The sequence below is a fragment of the Mustelus asterias genome, unplaced genomic scaffold, assembly GCF_964213995.1.
Source record: "Mustelus asterias unplaced genomic scaffold, sMusAst1.hap1.1 HAP1_SCAFFOLD_155, whole genome shotgun sequence".
NCBI lineage: Eukaryota > Metazoa > Chordata > Chondrichthyes > Carcharhiniformes > Triakidae > Mustelus > Mustelus asterias.
This window is the reverse complement of record NW_027590175.1, coordinates 525,174-531,307: the sequence shown is the minus strand read 5'-3', so window position 1 is coordinate 531,307 and position 6,134 is coordinate 525,174. Positions and strand designations below refer to the sequence as shown.

The window sequence follows — 6,134 nt, the reverse complement described above, 5'->3', positions numbered from 1 at the left end:
CCTCCAACCTAAACCAATTTCTTTTCGTCCATGAATCTATCTACGGCTCTCTTAAACGCCCCCAAACTAGGCGCATTTACAACTGATGCTGGCAGGGCATTCCAATCCCTCACCACTCTCTGGGTAAAGAACCTACCCCTGACATCGGTCCTATAACTACCCCCCTCAATTTAAAGCCATGCCCCCTCGTGCTGGATTTCTCCATCAGAGGAAAAAGGCTATCACTATCCACCCTATCTAAACCTCTAATCATCTTATATGTTTCAATAAGATCCCCTCTTAGCCGCCGCCTTTCCAGCGAAAACAATCCCAAATCCCTCAGCCTCTCCTCATAGGATCTCCCCTCCATACCAGGCAACATCCTGGTAAACCTCCTCTGCACCCTCTCCAAAGCCTCCACATCCTTCCTGTAATGTGGGGACCAGAACTGCACACAGTACTCCAAGTGCGCTCGCACCAGAGTTGTGTACAGTTGCAACATAACGCTACGACTCCTAAATTCAATCCCCCTACCAATAAACGCCAAGACACCATATGCCTTCTTAACAACCTTATCTACTTGATTCCCAACTTTCAGGGATCTATGTACACATACACCTAGATCCCTCTGCTCCTCCACACTATTCAAAGTCCTCCCGTTAGCCCTATACTCAACACATCTGTTATTCCTACCAAAGTGAATTACCTCACACTTCTCCGCATTAAACTCCATCCGCCACCTCTCGGCCCAACATTGCAACCTGTCTAAGTCTTCCTGCAAACTACGACACCCTTCCTCACTGTCTACCACACCACCGACTTTGGTGTCATCAGCAAATTTGCTAATCCACCCAACTATACCCTCATCCAGGTCATTAATAAATATTACAAACAGCAGTGGCCCCAAAACAGATCCCTGAGGTACACCACTTGTAACCGCACTCCATGATGAATATTTACTATCAACCACCACCCTCTGTTTCCTATCCGCTAGCCAATTCCTGATCCAATTTCCTAGATCACCCCCAATCCCATACATCTGCATTTTCTGCAGAAGCCTACCATGGTGAACCTTATCAAACGCCTTGCTAAAATCCATATATACCACGTCCACTGCCTTGCCCCCATCCACCTCCTTGGTCACTTTCTCAAAAAACTCAATAAGGTTAGTAAGGCACGACCTACCTGCCACAAAACCATGCTGACTATCACCTATCAATTCATTACTCTCCAAATAACTATAAATCCTATCCCTTATAATTTTTTCCAACATCTTGCCGACAACAGAAGTGAGACTCACCGGTCTATAATTCCCGGGGAAGTCTCTGTTCCCCTTCTTAAACAATGGGACAACATTCGCTAACCTCCAATCTTCTGGTACTATACCAGAGGCCAACGACGACCTGAAGATCAGAGCCAGAGGCTCTGCAATCACTTCTCTTGCCTCCCAGAGAATCCTTGGATAAATCCCATCCGGACCAGGGGATTTATCTATTTTCAGACCCTCCAGAATATCCTGCACATCCTCCTTATCAACTGTAATACTGTCAATTCTACTCCCCTGCAACCCAGTGTCCTCCTCAGCTATATTCTTGTCCCCTTGCGTGAACACCGAAGAGAAATATTGGTTCAATGCTTCACCAATCTCCTCCGGTTCCACACATAACTTCCCTCTGCCATCTATAACTGGCCCTAAACTTGCCCTAACCAACCTTCTGTTCTTGACATACCTATAGAACGCCTTAGGATTCTCTTTAACCCTATCCGCCAAAGTCTTCTCATGTCCCCTTTTAGCCCTTCTAAGCTCGCTCTTCAACTCCCTCCTAGCCAATCTAAAGCTTTCTAGTGCACTACCCGAGTGCTCACGTCTCATCCGAACATAAGCCTCCTTTTTCTTTTTAACCAACAAAGAAACTTTTTTGGTGCACCACGGTTCCCTACCAATTCCTCCTTGCCTGACAGGGACATACCTATCACAGACTCGCAGTAGCTGCTCCTTGAAAAAACTCCACATGTCGGACGTTCCCAGTCCCTGTATATCACCATCTATATCGTCAGCGCTTTGTATCCTATTTCTCTCTTTTTTTTCTTGACATGTGACATTTCCAATTCAGACACAAAAGAGGAAATCTGCCTGCTACTGATTCTCACAGAACTGGTACAAACCTGGAAGTCACGCAGGATTTTTACGCAGCAATAAATCTACTTTCCTTGACCGGGAATCGAACCCGGGCCGCGGCGGTGAGAGCGCCGAATCCTAACCACTAGACCACCAGGGAAGCTAGACTAAACTCTTTCAAAGATTGATTTATCCATGAGCCTTCTGTCTTTTATTTTTATTTCAGATTCTTTATTCACAAAAAACAAGTTTCTCCTTTAAATTGTCATGTTTAGATCGAACCCAAGGGACTGTTCAGCCAATGAAAACAGCGAAACCTGTTAGCTGCAACATGAAATCGACCGTGAGGTGAAATAGTCCCGCAGCTGGTCATGTGGCACTTTCAATTTCCAAAACCCACCAAACTCATCACTGTGGCATCTGTGAAACTTGCAAGGTAACACACGGCAGACATTCACCACGGAGAGCAACTGGCAGAACTCATTTATGAAACATTATCCTGTCGCTTCTCTTCCTGTTTCTGTCGCTGCCTCTCATCCAGCTCCCTCTGATTGTCCATTTCCCAGGGTCAGTTAGCTGCTCGATACAGACACAGAGAGTTGGTGAACCCGATCTTTACCTGGAAAGCAAGGTAAGCGAATGTATGACACACGGCATTGAGAGGAGATGGAGTTTAGAGATAACAGTATAAGGAGACACAGATATCTCATCATCCTGATCCAGTTCCTGATTGCAGGAACGTACACAGTGCCAATTATCGACTGTCACGCTCTCCTTCCAGCCATGAGCACGGAGTTAAGTTTTGAAGTGTTTGAAGTCTTGCTACAGTTATTCAGGGTTTTGTTGAGACCACATTTGGAATAGTGTGTTCAGTTTGCATCTCCCCATTTTAGACAAAATAAAAGCAAAATCTGAGGATCTTGGAATCTGAATCAAGAACAGAAAAAGCTGGAAAATCTCAACAGCTTTAACGAGAAAGAATAGATAACATTGAAAAACTGCAGGGATTCTATCATTCTATGAGTTTGATAGGGTGGATGCTGAGACATTATTTTCCCTGGTCCGGGAATCTAAAGCACGGGGGTACAATCTCAGGATAAGGCGCTGATGATTTAAGACTGCGAGGAGCAGACATTTCTTCACTCAAAGGATAGTGAATTTGGGGAATTCTCTATGCCAGAGGGTTGTAGATGTTCCATCATTGAACACATTTCAGTTCGGGTTGGATAGATTTATGATCTATTCAGGAATGAATGGAAGCAGGGATATGGAATTGGAACAAATGCTCAGCCACAAATTAATGTTTCCATTCTAATTTTTAAGCTTAATGGTATAATGGAAGCATGTATATAATATTATATGTAATATGTCTGAAGTCAATTGTCATTCAATAATGTTGGTGATAACAGATAACAGTACAGCCGGTAACACTTGAGAGCTATTTTTTATGAACCACCACGGACCCATTGCCAACACACAACTGTTTGCCTATGAATGCAGATGGTGAGAAAACAGTAAAATCACCCGTCCCTGGGTGGTCTCGAACCACCAACCTTCCGGTTAACAGCTGAACGCGCTGACCGATTGCGCCACAGAGACTCAGACAGCAACTGCTAACGATATTCTAAGCTAAGGTGTCAATAAGCACAATTCTCTTTCTACAAAACCTGTTCCAGAACTGCAGCATGACCGCACCGTTTAGAATTCTATATAAGTCTCTTTGGTGACGTTGATCCCGCAGCATTTCTGTAGTGTGTTGGTTATTCTCTTTTTCCTATGAACGTGTAGGTAAAATGAATCCATGTCTCTTATCACAGGGGGGAATTCAACGGGAGGGAAGGGAACTGACCACCAGAAGCCCAAGGATCCAATAGTTTCCACTCAATCATCAATAACACCATTCACAGCTGCACCTGCATCCAAATATTGTAACCCATTTCTCTCAGGATTTGTTCCAAGATTTAATATTTTCCTTGTTTTCTCCTCATTTTGAAATGAGATTCGCTTCAATATACAACTCAAATGGAATTGGAAACCTGACGGACTAATATTATTTGGGTAACATAAACCCCATGGTGTTCATTTCCAGATTCACAACACTCAGCTTTTCAATCAAATGGAGGAATCTACTACTGAAACGTTTTGGAAAGTTGGTTTGAATATTGTTTGTGACTCACTCGGATACTGTTTAAATGATACTCGAAGGTTCAGTGAGCGGGATATAATCCATAAACGTTTTGCTGAGCTTGTGTTCTGTGTATTGCGAGGTTTGAACGGGGTTGAATCTTCTGTCCCAGGGATGGGCGGTAACCCACTAATTGAAGCGGCAGTCGCCGCTTTTCTGCTGGCAGCGGATGGATGATTGGAGAATGCGGGGTAAAATGCTGCTGCTTGTCCCTGTCTCACTTACTGTGGAGCTGGTGAAGAGAGAATAATTGATGCGTTTGTTCCCCGTCTATGTTGCCTCGAATGACTGTTGTTAACGGAGGTGACGCTGTAGAAGTCTTTAATAATCTGACAAAAATCAGCCTGACGCAGTGCTCCAGTGGCGCAATCGGTTAGCGCGCGGTACTTATAGAGCAGTACAGCCAGCGGGCCATGCCGGGGTTGTGAGTTCGAGCCTCACCTGCAGCACGTGAGATGCTGTTGGTGCTACTATCGCTTGACCAGCTACCATTTTGGGGACGGTTACGGTCGGTAGTGGAATTTGAATTCAATAAATAAAACCTCGCATTGATGACCATGAAACAATTTCCGACTGTTGGAGGAACCCATATGGTTCACTCATGTATTTTAGGAAGGAAATCTGCTGTTCTTGTCTGGCCTACTTGTGAATCCAGAGCCACAGCAATATGCTTGCAACTCAACTCGGGATGGGCATTAAATGTTGGCCAGCGACGCCAATGTTTCACGAATGACCAAAAGAAAAAGCCCGAATGTGGAAGTTTGAGAGAAGCTTTCTGAACTGACAGAGCTGGAAACGGGAGCCAGTTAAAGATATTCTGTCGGGTTTGAGTGTGTACAGAAATGTGGAGGGGAAGGCGAAATGTAACATCGTGTAAGTTACTGTATTCAGCTAATATTCAGCAATAAACGTGAATTATTTCTATTTTCCTCACTCCGAGGTGAAACGTATCTACAAATGTTTCCTCCCGTTTCCGAATCGGGAATCTTTCGTGTGTTTAGGTGAATGTGATACTTATTACAGACAGAAACGATGCTCTACAACTCTGCCAGAGACTGGAGTGTCGAACCGTGCAGTTTGATTGTACTTCAGAATTTCTGAAGTGTGGTGTTTTATACATTCACCTAACATATGAAAGGTTTCCTGTGTGAAATAGGAAACTAACTAACTCATCTCTCAGTGTGAGGAAACGTTACCTCATTTTCTTTTGTTATTAAATATTGAAAGAAAACATTATCTCTCAGTCTAACTGCAGTTGCACTTCCCAAGTGTGAAATGATATTCTGCAAAATGCTCAGTTAAAATAAAGTTTATTTATTAGTCACATGTAAGGCTTACATTAACACTGTAACGAAGACACTGTCAAATTCTCTGGTCGCCAAACTCCGGCGGTTGTTCGGGTCAATGCACCGAACCAGCACGTCTTTCCGGCTGTGAGAAGAAACCGGACGATTCAAAGGAAACTCATGCAAACACGGGGAGAAAGTGCAAACGTCAAATAGACAGAGACCCAATCCAGGAATCGATCATTAGCACTGTGAGATGGCAGTGTTAACTACTGTTCCACAGTGCAACCACCCTCCCCCCTCCCTCGCCACCCAGACATGGTAAAAGAGAAAAAATGGCACAAATGTCATTTACTGATTCTAATGTAAGATGAATTTCGCTGCCGCATGAAAAAGGTTTTTTAGCCGAAATGTACTGCCACAAATCAGGTTATAAAGTTAAATCAGACTGCACTGTTTGACCATCTAGTCGCTTTTACCCTGAGCGGACTTTGTGTATTGAAGGGATAATCACATTCTATTCATATTTGCGCAGGTCTCAGGCGCTAAACGGGGCAGAAATGTT

The 6,134-nt window shown here is 44.0% G+C and overlaps 3 non-coding genes across 3 annotated transcripts; 1 reads left to right on the top strand and 2 right to left on the bottom strand.

Moving 5' to 3' along the window:
* Positions 1-2,186: 2,186 nt before the first annotated feature.
* On the bottom strand, positions 2,187-2,258 carry trnae-cuc (transfer RNA glutamic acid (anticodon CUC)). Its single transcript has one exon. It is a non-coding gene; the product is annotated as a tRNA-Glu (tRNA).
* A 1,365-nt stretch (positions 2,259-3,623) lies between these two features.
* trnan-guu (transfer RNA asparagine (anticodon GUU)) lies at positions 3,624-3,697 on the bottom strand. Its single transcript has one exon. It is a non-coding gene; the product is annotated as a tRNA-Asn (tRNA).
* Positions 3,698-4,637: 940 nt separating this feature from the next.
* On the top strand, positions 4,638-4,732 carry trnai-uau (transfer RNA isoleucine (anticodon UAU)). The gene is made up of 2 exons: positions 4,638-4,675; positions 4,697-4,732. It is a non-coding gene; the product is annotated as a tRNA-Ile (tRNA).
* The last annotated feature ends 1,402 nt before the right edge of the window (positions 4,733-6,134 follow it).